This window comes from Phascolarctos cinereus, unplaced genomic scaffold (genome assembly GCF_003287225.1).
Source record: "Phascolarctos cinereus isolate Bilbo 61053 unplaced genomic scaffold, phaCin_HiC Scaffold_4;HRSCAF=312, whole genome shotgun sequence".
Lineage (NCBI taxonomy): Eukaryota > Metazoa > Chordata > Mammalia > Diprotodontia > Phascolarctidae > Phascolarctos > Phascolarctos cinereus.
The window spans coordinates 342,143,728-342,156,895 of NW_027555847.1; the positions used below are offsets into that span (position 1 = coordinate 342,143,728).

Consider the following 13,168-nt stretch of genomic DNA (forward strand, 5'->3'; position numbering starts at 1 on the left):
TGAAAGTGAAGGTAAGAGACAACATCTAAGGAAGTATTAGTCAGCGCTTCAAAGAGGTGATACTAAGCAATACCCTTCTGTAGATGACTGAGGGGGCAACAGCCAGCAGCTAGCAACCTACAGCCAGAAGCCAACACTGTTTGAACTGAAAGATGGGTTTGCTTTGAGACCAACATGCCAATAACCATAGGAATATGTTGTAGACAGCTCCCAGTACAGTATTCCACATACAGAATAGATCATCTCTAAAATAAGGAATGCTGATGCCCCATATGTTTTTATAGCTTTGCTAGAAGGAGCAGAGTCAGCAGAATTTGTCTTGTGTTTGAAGGACTGTTATGTGCATTTATGTCTCCCTCGCTGTACTTATCCTTTGTGTTACAGTACTTACTGTATAGAGATGGATTACTGGGAAATTGTTGCTAACAGATTTTCAGATTCTGAAATCAGTTTGAGAAAACAATACCTGGTAACCTAGATGATGTCAGTTCATTTCCTTATTATCACTGTGACTTCTTCAGTGTGCCATTAACTGGAGATTATTGTTTTTCTCCATATAGTCTCCTGATCTGCTTAATTCAGTTTGTTTGTATCTTAATTTAACCAATTCATCATAAATATTTAAGTCAGCCTCTGCAGGGACTAATCCTACTGTTCATACATGGATCAACAGAAATTTGTCATATTCAAGAAGAGGATGAGGTCCAAAATTTTAAGTTAATTTTTTTAGTAACCATATGATCAGTCAGAATGTTAATCTCCCTCAGCAAAACTCCACTGGCTAATTTTAGCATGAAGAAAAAGGGCCTCAGTCTTAAACCTGGAACTGCAATGAAAGTCAATATATAATCAGTCTAAGCTATTTTATTTCTGTGTTACAAACTTAAGCCAAAAATTGAATGACACTGATTTCCAGTCTCCGTACGCTGCTGCTCTTTCAGATATTTGTATAGAAGGTTTAAGTTTCTTGGCCCTCTGACAGTTTCCCTTTGATTCTAGGCTGAGAAAACCCACTTGAGCTCTTACTTTCTAATGTAATGTATGCAAAATATTTGAACTTAGCATACATTTATTATGTTCCTATTATGTTCCAGGCACTAGGCTAGGCCCTGGGAATACAAAAACAAATATGGAATAATCCCTACCCTCAAAGTGCTTATATTTCACTACATAAACATCCAGGCATAATTGTGTTGGTTCTGGAATGGCAACTCAAATGGATCTGTATCCTCCTAAGAGTTCCTTCTAGTGATCCAAAACTCAACCCACCTATGCCCCTCTATGCTGTATGACTCTTATCCATGTCTTCCCATAAGTTTGCCATAAGAGTTCCACCCAATATGCTGGTGCCTTCCTCACTTCCTCTGGGCATTCTAATGGTGTCACTGAATCATCTGGCAATTTACTTGACATCTCTCATGTGATAAGTCTATCTTTTCTTCTTATTATATAGTTCCTTGATGACATCTTTTACTCTTGTTTTTCTTTGGAGTTCCTTATTGCTTATTTGAAGATGTGTGGTTCACAGAAAAGAGGAATTTGTTTTCAAGTCAGAGGACTTGGGTCCAAATCTCAGCTCTGGTATTTTCAACCTGTGTGACTTTGAGTAAGTCACTTAACTTACTTTGACTCAGTTTCTTCTTTTGTAAAGTAAGGTGGTTGGTTCCAACAGCCTCTGAGGATCCTTCCAGGTCCATGTTTATATGTTGCTTATGCCCACCATGTTTCTCTCCATTAACTTCTGTGTAATAGTCACTCTTATTTCTTCAGAGGAAGCTTATTTCATATCTCACTGCCATATAGCAACTTTGGTAGAACGTTTACACTAAAAAGATGGGATTTTTCTTTCATTAGAATTTTGCAATTTTCCGACATCAATCCATCCTGTGCTTACCCGCCTGTTCAGATCTTAGGTCCACTAACTATTCATCTATATTATCTGTCCCAGATAAACACTCTGATGGACTGGTTTATCCAAATGCAGGTTGAAGTGTGAGCAATAATTTTCTTTATTTACTTGGTCTTTTCTGGACAGGCTAAACTCCTTTGAGTGATTGCAGATCTCTGCAATATTCTGGAGCTTGATGAAATCAGTGCAATGCCATCCACAAACAAAAGCATCTGGAGGACCACACAATCCATGGGGAAATCTTCTCTGACCTTGACTCTGTGCTGGACATTTTCCATGATAGTACTGAATATTTTTGTTGAGCATAGACTCCCCTGATGTTTAATCATCAGAAGATGATTAAACAGGACTATTTCTATTATTATAACTCCAAGGAATATTGAAATTCTTTAGATGTGTGAATGGAAAATGTTGTAAAAAAACTCATAAGGCAATGATTTTTTTCTATCCAATCAAATTTATTTTTATAGTCAACAAACATGAACACAATGGGATTTTATGGCCTCTATATCTTTCAGCTAATTATAAAATGATAAAGATGCAGTCCATTGTGGATTATTGTTTGTGAAGAAAGCCTACTTGTTACATACTGATTCCCTCACAGAGTATGTTCTCAATGCATGTATCAATAATTCTCATAAAGATTCCACATAAAGGGGAGAAGTAGTTTTTTTTATACGAATTAATTTGTTTTTAGTTTTCACCATTTACTTCCACTTCTCTCCATTAGATTTTGAGTTGCAAATTTTCACCCCATCTCATCCCTCCCCCCACCCCAAGATGGCATGGATTCTGAATACCCCTTCCCCTAGTCTGCCCTCTCTTCTATCTCTCACCCCTTTCTCTTATCCCCTTCCCCTTCTATTTTCCTATAGGGCAGGACAGATTTCTGTACCCCGTTTCCTGTATTTCTTATTTACAGGTTACATGTGAAAACATTTTTTTAAACTTGGGTTTTTTAAAACTTTGGGTTCCAAATTTTCTCCCTTCCTCCCTTCCCACCCACCCTCATTGCAAAGGCAAACAACTCAATATAGGTTATACATGTGCAGTTATGCAAAACACTTCCATAATGGACATGCTGTGAAAAACTAACTCTATTTCCTTTAATCCTATACCACCCCCATTTATTCTATTCTTTCTTTTGACCCTATCTCTCCTCAGAAGTATTTGCTTCCGATTACCCCCTTTTTCAATCTGCCCTCCTCTCTATCGTCCCCCTGCTCTCTTGTCCTCTTCTCCCCCTATTTTCCCGTACAGTAAGACAGATTTCCCTACCCAATTGAGTGTGTATGTTATTCCCTCCTTAAGCCAAATCCTATGAGAATAAGATTCCCTCATTCCCTCTCACCTTCCCCCATTTCCATCCACTGTAAGAGCCTTTTCTTTTCTGTTTTTTGTGAGATAATTTACCCCATTCTACCTCTCCCTTTCTTCTTCTCCTAGTATAATCCTCTCATCCCTTAATTTTATTCTCCAGATATGACCCCTTAATCTTCAACTCACCCTGTGCCTTCTATCTATCTATCTCTATATACATACATATAATTTTTTTCCTCCAACTACCCTAACTCTGACAAAGGTCTCATGAGTTATAAATATCATCTTTCCATGCAGGAATGTAAACAGTTCAACCATAATAAGTCTCCTATGATTTCTCTTTCCTGTTTACCTCTTCATGTTCCACTTGAGTCTTGTATTTGAAAGTCAAATTTTCTATTCAGCTCTGGTCTTTTCATCAAGAATGCTTGAAAGTCCTCTATTTCACTGAATGACCATTTTTTCCCCTGAAGGATTATACTCAGTTTTGCTGGGTAGGTGATTCTTGGTTGTAATCCTATCTCCTTTGCCCTCTGGAATATTATATTCCACACCCTGTGATCCTTTAATGTAGAAGCTGCTAAATCTTATGCTATCCTGATTGTGTTTCCACAATACTTGAATTGTTTCTTTCTGGCTGCTTGCAATATTTTCTCCTTGACCTGGGAACTCTGGAATTTGGCTACAATATTCCTAGGAGTTTTCCTTTGGGGATCTCTTTCAGGAGGAGATCAGTGGATTCTTTCCATTTCTATTTTGCCCTCTGGTTCTAAAATATCAGGGCAGTTTTCCTTGATAATTTCTTGAAAGATGATGTCTAGGCTCTTTTTTTGATCATGGCTTTCAGATAGTCCAATAATTTTTAAATTCTCTCTCCTGGATCTATTTTCCAGGTCAGTTGTTTTTCCAATGAGATATTTCACATTGTTTTCTAATTTTTCATTCTTTTGGATTTGTTTTATAGTGTCTTGATTTCTCATAAAGTCACTAGCTTCCAATTGCTCCATTCTAATTTTTAAGGAATTATTTTCTTCAGTAATCTTTTGGACTTCCTTTTCCATTTGGCCAATTTTTCTTTTTAGGGCATTCTTCTCATTGGCTTTTTGGATCTCTTTTGCCATTTGGGTTAGGCTATTTTTTAAGGTGTTATTTTCTTCAGTATTTTTTTGGGTCTCCTTTAGCAAGCTGTTGACTTGTTTTTCATGATTTTCTTGCATCACTCTCATTTCTCTTCCCAGTTTTTCCTCTACTTCTCTTTACTTGCTTCTTAAAATCTCTTTTGAGCTCTTTGAGCTCTGGGACTGATTTGTATTTTTCTTGGAGGCTTTGGATGTAGGAGGTTTGACTTTGTTGTCTTCTTCTGGTTGTATGTTTTAATCTTCTTTGTCACCAAAGTAAGATTCTATGGTCTGACTCTTTTTGTGCTGCTTGATCATGATTCCAGCCAATTACTTGAGTTTTAAACTCTTTGTTGAGGTAAGAGTCTGTTTGCAATGTGGAGAATGTACTGTTCCAAGCTTTGGGGGTTTGTATAGCTGTTTTCAGAGATACTTCAAGGGACCTGTAAATTTTCAGTTCTTCCAAGGTGGTATGATCAAGGGTGAGGCATTTACTCCTTTCCTGGCCTGTGCTCTGGTCTATGAGTGACCAGATTGGAATTATGAGGAGAATTTCCTCTCCCAAGCCACTACAAGCTCCTCCACACTAGCACTCCTCCTTGCCCCAGGATTGCCACCCAGATCTGTGACCCAGATCCAAGAATGGGCAAAGCCAGAGATTCCTGCCTCAGCACTGGCAAAGAGATCCCTGCAATCCACCTCTGATCAACCACCCAATTCCCCCTCAGTCTGTGGGCTGGAAGCTCAGGAGGCAGCCTCCACCTAGGAAGGAGAGGGAGTGTGGGGGGGGTGCTGAGACCTAGCTTCTCTTTCACCACAGAAACAGACTTTTCCCACTGACCTTCTAAGCTGTCTTTCGTCTTGGTGGGTTGAGAAGTCTAGAAACCACCACAGGTGCCCACAATTCAGTCCTCTGAGGCCTGCTCCAGGTTTGCTGCAGCCTGTATGCCCATGTCAAACTATGCTCCTCTCCTAGCCTGGCATGATATGCCTTTCTGATCAATCATCCAGGTTGACTTGGACTAGAAATTTGTTTCACTCTGTCTTTTTGTGGGTTCTGCTGCTTTAGAATTTGTTTATAGCCATTTTTTTTTACAGGCATTTGGAGAGGTTTGGGGGAGAGTTCAAACAAGTTACTGCTTTCACTCCACCATCTTAGCTCCACCCTCCAAGAAGTAGTTTTAATGCTCTTTTGATCAATTTTTTTTAGCATCATTACATTTTGAGATTTCTTCCATGTTTTTGCTCTATTTTCCTCTTTCTGGTACTTTTTAATTTGAGTGTCTCAGTTCCTTCAGAATTGCCTCCAGTACAGATGTCTTTATATGTGCTTGGTAAAATCTGACTTCTTCCCCCCCCCCTCCATTTTTGTTCTCATGGGTGTCTTTTCTACTTCCTTTTCTAGTATATCCAAAATTGTGATGTCTAAGTCCACCATATCTGATGAAGAAAACAATTTTTATCATGATTTTGTAAGGCTTTTTTTTTTCATTTTCCTCTTCTTCTAGTCCTCTTTCCATTTCATATTTGAATATCAGATGATTTTCCTAAGTTGGGGCTTTTGCCAAGCTTTCTTTAAACTGGATTTACCTTCCACTTCTTTCCTCCACTTTAGGAGATAACTCTGCTTACAATTGTCCATCGCTCTTTTTTGCATAAGAGTTTTTACAAGCAAATTTATATGCTAACCCAGTATTGCCTTTGGCAGCCATCTCTTTCTGTTTGGCAAGTAAGCTAGATGTTTGCTGACTAAAGCTCATTTGGTCTCCATTTGGGGTAATTAATTTATATACTGGTTAAAATTCTTGATAAAATCATTATAATGCTACAACTGAAAAAAAAATACTCTGCTTGTGAATCCTTACTGTATTGCTTAGACAGACTCTCCCAAGGCCTCAAAGAATGCTTCATCATTAGGCCAAACTATGGGAATAGTGATGGTTTATCCAAAATAATTTTGGATTTTCCTTCTACCACATGGCTATTCTTTACTTTTTTGCTTCCTTCTTTTATCGCCAATTGTTCCATGTTTCTCAATTTGCTCTTTCTAAACCACTATCACATGCTTCCAATATGTTTCCTGCCTCTTAAATCAGTTTATCAAATAATTGATTAACAAATATTTATTAAGTGCCTATTATGTTCAAGGCATTGTACTGCATACTAACGATAAAAAATACAAAATTAATATGTTGTGTTCTGTTTAATTCACCATCGACCATCCCTTTCTTCTTTTCTGCCTGCTAGCTTGAATGTACTGCTTGAAGACAAAGACTATTTTACTTCCCCTCCCAAGAGACTAAGGTAATACAAGCAGGGGGGGAGGGTTATGCCTCCCATGTGCTGGGGGGGAATAAATTTGTATATTTATGATTATGTCTTTGAAAGTAAATATTTCTGAGTAAAGGCTAATGCAACTATCAGTGGTTTAATGGAATTGGCGTATAAAGAACCACCCCCTACAATTGAGAGACCACCATAGGGATGGGCTAGAGCCATTTGTAGAAAGCCTAGACAACCTTCAATCTCCTTAATGGATCCAAATTTCTGTGGGAGAAGGATAAAGTTTAACATACCTGGCCATCAGACAGTGGGGGCCAGTGGGGTCTGTTACACAGTGCCTGAACTAATGCTTATTGATTAATTTATTAATGGATATTTCTTTGCCCAAACCATAGGAAACAAACTGAAAGAAAATGATCCAGATTGATAAAAACAAGGCAGGAGATGACATTTGTTTGGGAATGCTATTTTGCCTCATGAATGGTGTTGGAATTAGAGTCAGAAAAATCAGAGGATTGCAGATATAGAGCTGAAAGGGACTTTAGAGGACCAAAAGGTCCCACCCTCTCTGTTTGAATATATGGAAACTGAATCTCAGAGAGCTAAAGTGACTTGCTCAGGATCACATAGTTAGTAAACGTTAGAGGCAATTTTTTTTTCATTAAAGCAATTGGGGTTGTGACTTGCCCAGGGTCACACAGCTAGTAAGTGTCAAGTGTTTGGTCTGAGGCTGGATTTGAACTCAGGTCCTCCTGACTTCTTGCTCTATCCACTGTGCCACCTGGCTGCCCCTAGAGGCAATATTTGAAACAAGATCTTCCTGAATAAATGTAGTGCTCTACCTACTGTGCCACACTAATTCATTGGAAAACTGAGTTCAAATTTTACCTGGGTTCTAACTGACAATGGACAAATTGCTTAATCTCTCAGTTTCCTCATCTGTAAAATGCAGAAAGTGAGTCCCTACCTAATAGGGCTATTTTGTGGTCCAAAAAGCCCAATATAAATGTGAACTATTATCATATTTGCTTTATCTAAGAAATTTTGATTATACATCTTGTGTGACCAATATTTTATCCCCTGATTATTTAGGATGCCTTCCCAATAGTACCAACTCCAAATACAGTGAATAAACTTTTGCAAATCATGAAGAAAATAGATGGCATTTATATTTTACACTGGCTTGTCTGAGCATGCCCAGTTCCAGGTGTCCTGAGAAGTCTTCTGACAGTGTTTAGATTGCAATTATAGGGATGCCCATCAAATGAGGAATGATTGAACAAGTTGTAGTATATGATTGTGATGGAATACTACTGTGCTATAAGAAATATTGAGCTCAATGATATTGAAAAGACATGAAAACGTTTGCATGAAATAATGAAGAGTGAAATGAACAAGACCAAGACAACATTGTATACAGCAGGAAGAAAAAAAAGAAATTTACGTAAGTTTTTTATATATTTAAAAGGAATAGCAAATTGTACATAATAGGTTTGCAGTTTCATGTGCAATCATCTTTTCATTATACTATGCTATGAAAATGATTGTTTTGTTCCATAAATTAAAAACAAAATAAATTGAAAAATGATTGCCTAATATGGAGGCATCTTTATCCTCTACTACATGATTAAAGGTAGCTTCCTTTGGTTAACTCACTGAGTCCTTAAAATTGGCCAGAATGTACAACTTGATCATCTGGCTGCTCTTTTTTCCCATTCTCTTTTTGCTGAGCCCTGAGAGTGAAGATGCCAGTTCACCTACAGAGAGGATGCCATGAACTGAACTGCTGAGAGGGGAAGGACTTCTTCCCTTACTTCTCTTTTACTCCTGCTCCAAGAAATGGCTATGGGGAGGTGGGGAGAGTCTTTTGTTGTTGTTGTTGTTGTTGTTCTGTGTTATTTGTCCTCAGTTTCAGGTGCTGGAGGTAATTCTCATGGGACCTTGGATTTCGAGCCATTACATAGTTGGAGCCAGGATTTCAGGTGGGATGGTGCAGCCAGCCAGCCTGGCATGGAAGCCCTGACAAGCCAGGGTATCTGGGACTCCTGTGTGCTGGGGGGGGGGTAAGTTTTCATATATTTATGATTGAGAGATCCAAGTCTCCCTGGAGGAAGGGTGAAAGGGTGAAATCTAACTTGAGGCAGTGAGGGTCAATATGGTCCGTATAATACATGTAATGTTTTACTTCTCCTCTGAATTTCAGAAACAGCTCTGAGGTCTCTACAGAGGCAGTGACTTAGATAAGTCTATGTAGGGAGTAATTATGTATAGTCTAGATCCAAACTCCATTCTTTCCTCAGAGGATATGGTTTCAAATACTGCTTCTGATATTCAATATCTATGTGACCCCTTACTAATAATAATGATAGATAACATTTATATATTGCTTACTATATGTCAGTCACTGTGAGCAATGCTTTACAATTATTATCTTATTCGATCCTTACAACAACCCTGAGAGGCTATTTTACAAATAAAGAAGCTGAGGCAAACAGAAGTTAAATGACTTGCCCAGGATCGCATAGCTAATAAGCATCTGAGTCTGAATTTGAGTTCAGGTGTTCTTGACTCCAGGACTGCCACTCTAACAGCTGTGCCCCTAACTATGTTACTTGGGGTGAATCATTTAATCTCTTCCAGAGACTGTTTCCTCATTTGTAATGACAAAATTGGACTTGATGGCATCTGAGATCCATTGCTTCTAGTTCCAATGGGATTCTGTGCTTACCAATCCATGGTTATTTGTTAGCCTATCCAGGGCTTCTGAAACTTTTTCTATTTGTGACCCCTTCAGTGCTTCTTAATCTATGACTCTCAACCCATAGTTTAAGAAAAGCTGGATATCATACACCTCCCTAGAAAGGGAAAAATATTGCTCAAGCAAGACCCGTTTCTGTTTGATTGCAATAGCAGAAATTGGTGAATATTACATATTATTTATGATTTTTTCTAACACTGTCTTCTTAAACAAGATAACATTTATGCAAAATTGCCACTGTAAATGTTGAAATTAAATTGGTAATAATGGTAAAAATTGAAATGAAGGCACAGATAGGGAAATTTATTTAATAATACATTCAGAAATTTTCATTAGATTCTTGTCTATGGTAGGTCATATATGCTGTGAGATCATTCTGTCTAGACAACTCTATTTAATTTTGTTGTGTACAATTGGGCAAATTCTTTGTCTATAGATCTAAACATAATTTACGATATCCAATATTACTAGCTGCACCTGTATGTTTTGACTCATCGTTGGACCATATCATTTGACTTCATTTACACTGAATTGCCCTGTTTTAGCCTGAAGGCAACCCAGAAATTAATTCTTCCTTATAATGTAAACCTTTGTCAATCGGTTTACAATGTTAGTTTGTAGCCAGATTGAAAGAAATAATCTTTCATTTCCCCCTCAGTGGTAGATTTATAGCTGAATTGATGTCTTTATGCTATTTTTAATATGTCTGAGTTGAACCATATAAGTGTTGGTAAGTTCACAAATATTCATTAGCATTTCAATTCAGGCAGCTAAAAAAATCACAGGAAATGAATTGATTTATTTGCTGTTGAGTTGCAAATGTAATACAATAGAACCAGATATTACTTTGTATAAAATTTATATTCAATATTAAAAAAAACTTTATTGATTATAATTCCAATATATATAGATTTTGCTGGGTTAATAATGAATTTTTTTTTCATATCTCTTTTCCTACAGACACTGGATATGGCAGAGAATTGCCTTCTTTTAGAAGCATATGAAATCATTGTTCAGGGAAGCCTGGTAGCAGATTTTCTGTTTTTCTCTCTAGTAGTTAAAACTACAGGACAATAGATATTGAGCTAAGAGTAACCTCAGAAGTCACCTAGTCCAGTTCCCTCATTTTTCAGATGAGGAAGCTGAGGTCCAGGGAGGTCAAGTCACTTGTTCATGGTCACTCACCTAGGAACAGAGACGGGATTGGAACCCACATCCTCTGATTCCAGAGCCCATGCTCTTTCCACTGTACCACACCGCCTCTTTTATTGTTTGTTGTTTAGTCATTTCAGTCACATCCGACTTCTTGATCCCTTTTGTGGTTTTCATGGCAAAGATGCTAGAGTAGTTTACCATTTCCTATTGCAGCTCATTTTACAGATGGGAGAACTGAGGCCAACAGGGTGAAATGACCTGCCGAGGGTGACACAGCTAGTGTCTGAGGCCAGATTTGAACTCAGAAAGATGAGTCTTCTTGACTCCAGGCCTGCTCTATCCACTGTGCCAATTGTCTTGTTAGAGCCAAACCATAAATGAGTTTTCTTTATAACAAGAAATGACCTGATAGAGTTCAAAGGCAAAAAGACCTGTATTTGAACCCACCTCCTATCCTACTCACTGTATGACTCCAGGCAAGTCACTTAACCACTCCAGCCCAGTTTCTTTAACTGTAAAATGGGGATAACAATACATGTAGTGCCTCCCTCAGAGTTATTGTGAGACTTAAATGAGATGTAATGGATGTCAAGAGCTTCACAGACTTTAGCAATATTATACAGGGCATTCCAAAAGTCTTAGTGCTCTTCTAAGCTTTAATAGCTGAAATGACACACTTTTCTTCCCACTATGTCCTCAGGTAGCAATAGGAAGAAATGAGTCTCTGTTCAACCACTTTGTCCAATCAGTCATTAGTTAGTAACCTCACCATGGTGGAGCCTCTTGACTTAGCTAGAAATCATTTCAAAATGTCCACTCTTGGGTTCTTCCTAAGGAACCTTTTCTTAAGCGGTCAGGTGGCTTTCTCATAATTATCATGAAGTCCATAGCCAATCCAAATAACCCGCTAGTCTTAAGCTCCACGAGGTCTCCAGAAATGTTTCTTTTATCTCACAGCCTAACTAGGAGCAGAGCCTTTCAAAGCAGAATCATAAACTATGAGCTGGGATTGTAATAGTAGCCCACAGGAGTCTTGGGCTTTTAAATAAAGCAAACAAAACCCCCTAACACCTTTGGTTCTGAATGTAATACATCCACAGCATATAGCCCAATTTTTTTTTATACTATGGAAGCCCTTAATAATGTTGGTATCATGAGATAAGACTAACCTATGGGATGGGTGCTATATCTGGGTTTTGCTGCATGTATTTGATCTGTTTAGAGAGAGGTATCAATCACATATGAATTTCTGCAACGATAAGCCTTCTAACAATATTCTAGTATATTTTAAAATTCCCCAAGAGACGAATGGATGATTATATACTTTCATGAGACAACATGAGCACTGGTCACAAATTTATTTATGTTATAGCAAAGCTGAATCTAAATACACTCATGATTATGGAATCCTCAGTGTTCTTTCATTATTAAGATGAATCCAACACTTTTCTAATTTCAGCCTTATTGAAGACCATTAATTCTTTGATCCATACCACAAATTCACAAATGTTTATTTAATTGCAATCTTGCCTAAGGCTCAATACTACTCCAAATATTAATTAGGAAATTACTCACCCCATGGGGGAGGAACCATTTAATTTGGAATTATTGCATTCAGAACAGCTTTAATTACATTGCATTTGTGATTAGGCCACTGCCTCATGAAAAGAATTTTGCCTTTTTTTTTTGCATGTATGACGTTATATTAAAAATGAACCTAACAGTCTCCATTGCAAGTTTTCTACTTCATAGGGCCATGGCCCTTTGTTTGCTGAGCAATGTGGAGATAGTGGAAAGCAGACAATAGGAAAAATAGGGAAGCATTTTAGCATTGTTCCATTATTTGTTCCAAAAGAGGGCAGCAAATGTCTATTTTGCATCAGTCCTGTGTGCTTGATGTTGATTTGTCCTGGTCAGCACTTATTACTGAGAAACAGACATATTCCTTTTTGAAAACCTGATGTCCCCATTTCCTTGCCCACTTCCCCAGAATATCAAACGAAAACAAACACATGATAAATTAAAAATAAGTTCATTATGGGGAAAATTCAGAGGGAGGCAAGAAAGTTTGTCGTGATCCAATCCATATTTAAACCATTTTAAAATGCATAAAGAAAAGAAAGTATCCTAAATGGCATGATTTTCTTTGTCTTTCCATTTGAATTAAAATATTGATAAATCCAGTCTTTCCTTTGACTTGGATTCTGTGATTAAAAGGCATGCTCATTAAAAAAACAAAACAAAACACTTTATCCAATCACACTACAAACATGAGCACTACATTCCTTTTAAGACAAAATTCTAGTGAGTATTTCTCAACAAAAATTTAGTACAAAAAAATGAGAAATCAGGTTTCAGAAATCAGATGAATTTTAGACAAATTCCACTTAGGCCCATTAAATGGCTTTTAATAAGTGACCATTTGAAAGTTACATTGGCTCACATGTCACTTTTTATTTTGCTGCCTCTCTTCTCTAAAAGAAAACTAAGCCCTGAGGTGAGTGGCACAGAATTCAAGGAATATCCAAAGCTACTAGTTGTTGGCCCTATCTCTGACACTTTGTCTGTCTTTCTGTCTTCCCTCCCAGCTCTTACACATGTGTCTTTGTGCCTCCAAATTTCCTT

General features: G+C 37.7%; 1 long non-coding RNA gene across 3 annotated transcripts in view; it reads left to right on the forward strand.

Annotated features, from left to right (window-relative positions):
* The window catches only part of LOC144456921 (uncharacterized), a 122,930-nt gene that overhangs the window by 85,572 nt on the left and 24,190 nt on the right, over positions 1-13,168 (forward strand). Inside the window, exons 2-4 of one of the 3 annotated variants that reach the window (XR_013486145.1) lie at positions 6,595-6,651; positions 7,723-8,074; positions 8,540-10,414. This is a non-coding gene — a long non-coding RNA (uncharacterized LOC144456921). The remainder of the gene's footprint in view (positions 1-6,594; positions 6,652-7,722; positions 8,075-8,539; positions 10,415-13,168) is intronic. The other 2 variants (XR_013486146.1, XR_013486147.1) reach the window with 2 other exon arrangements.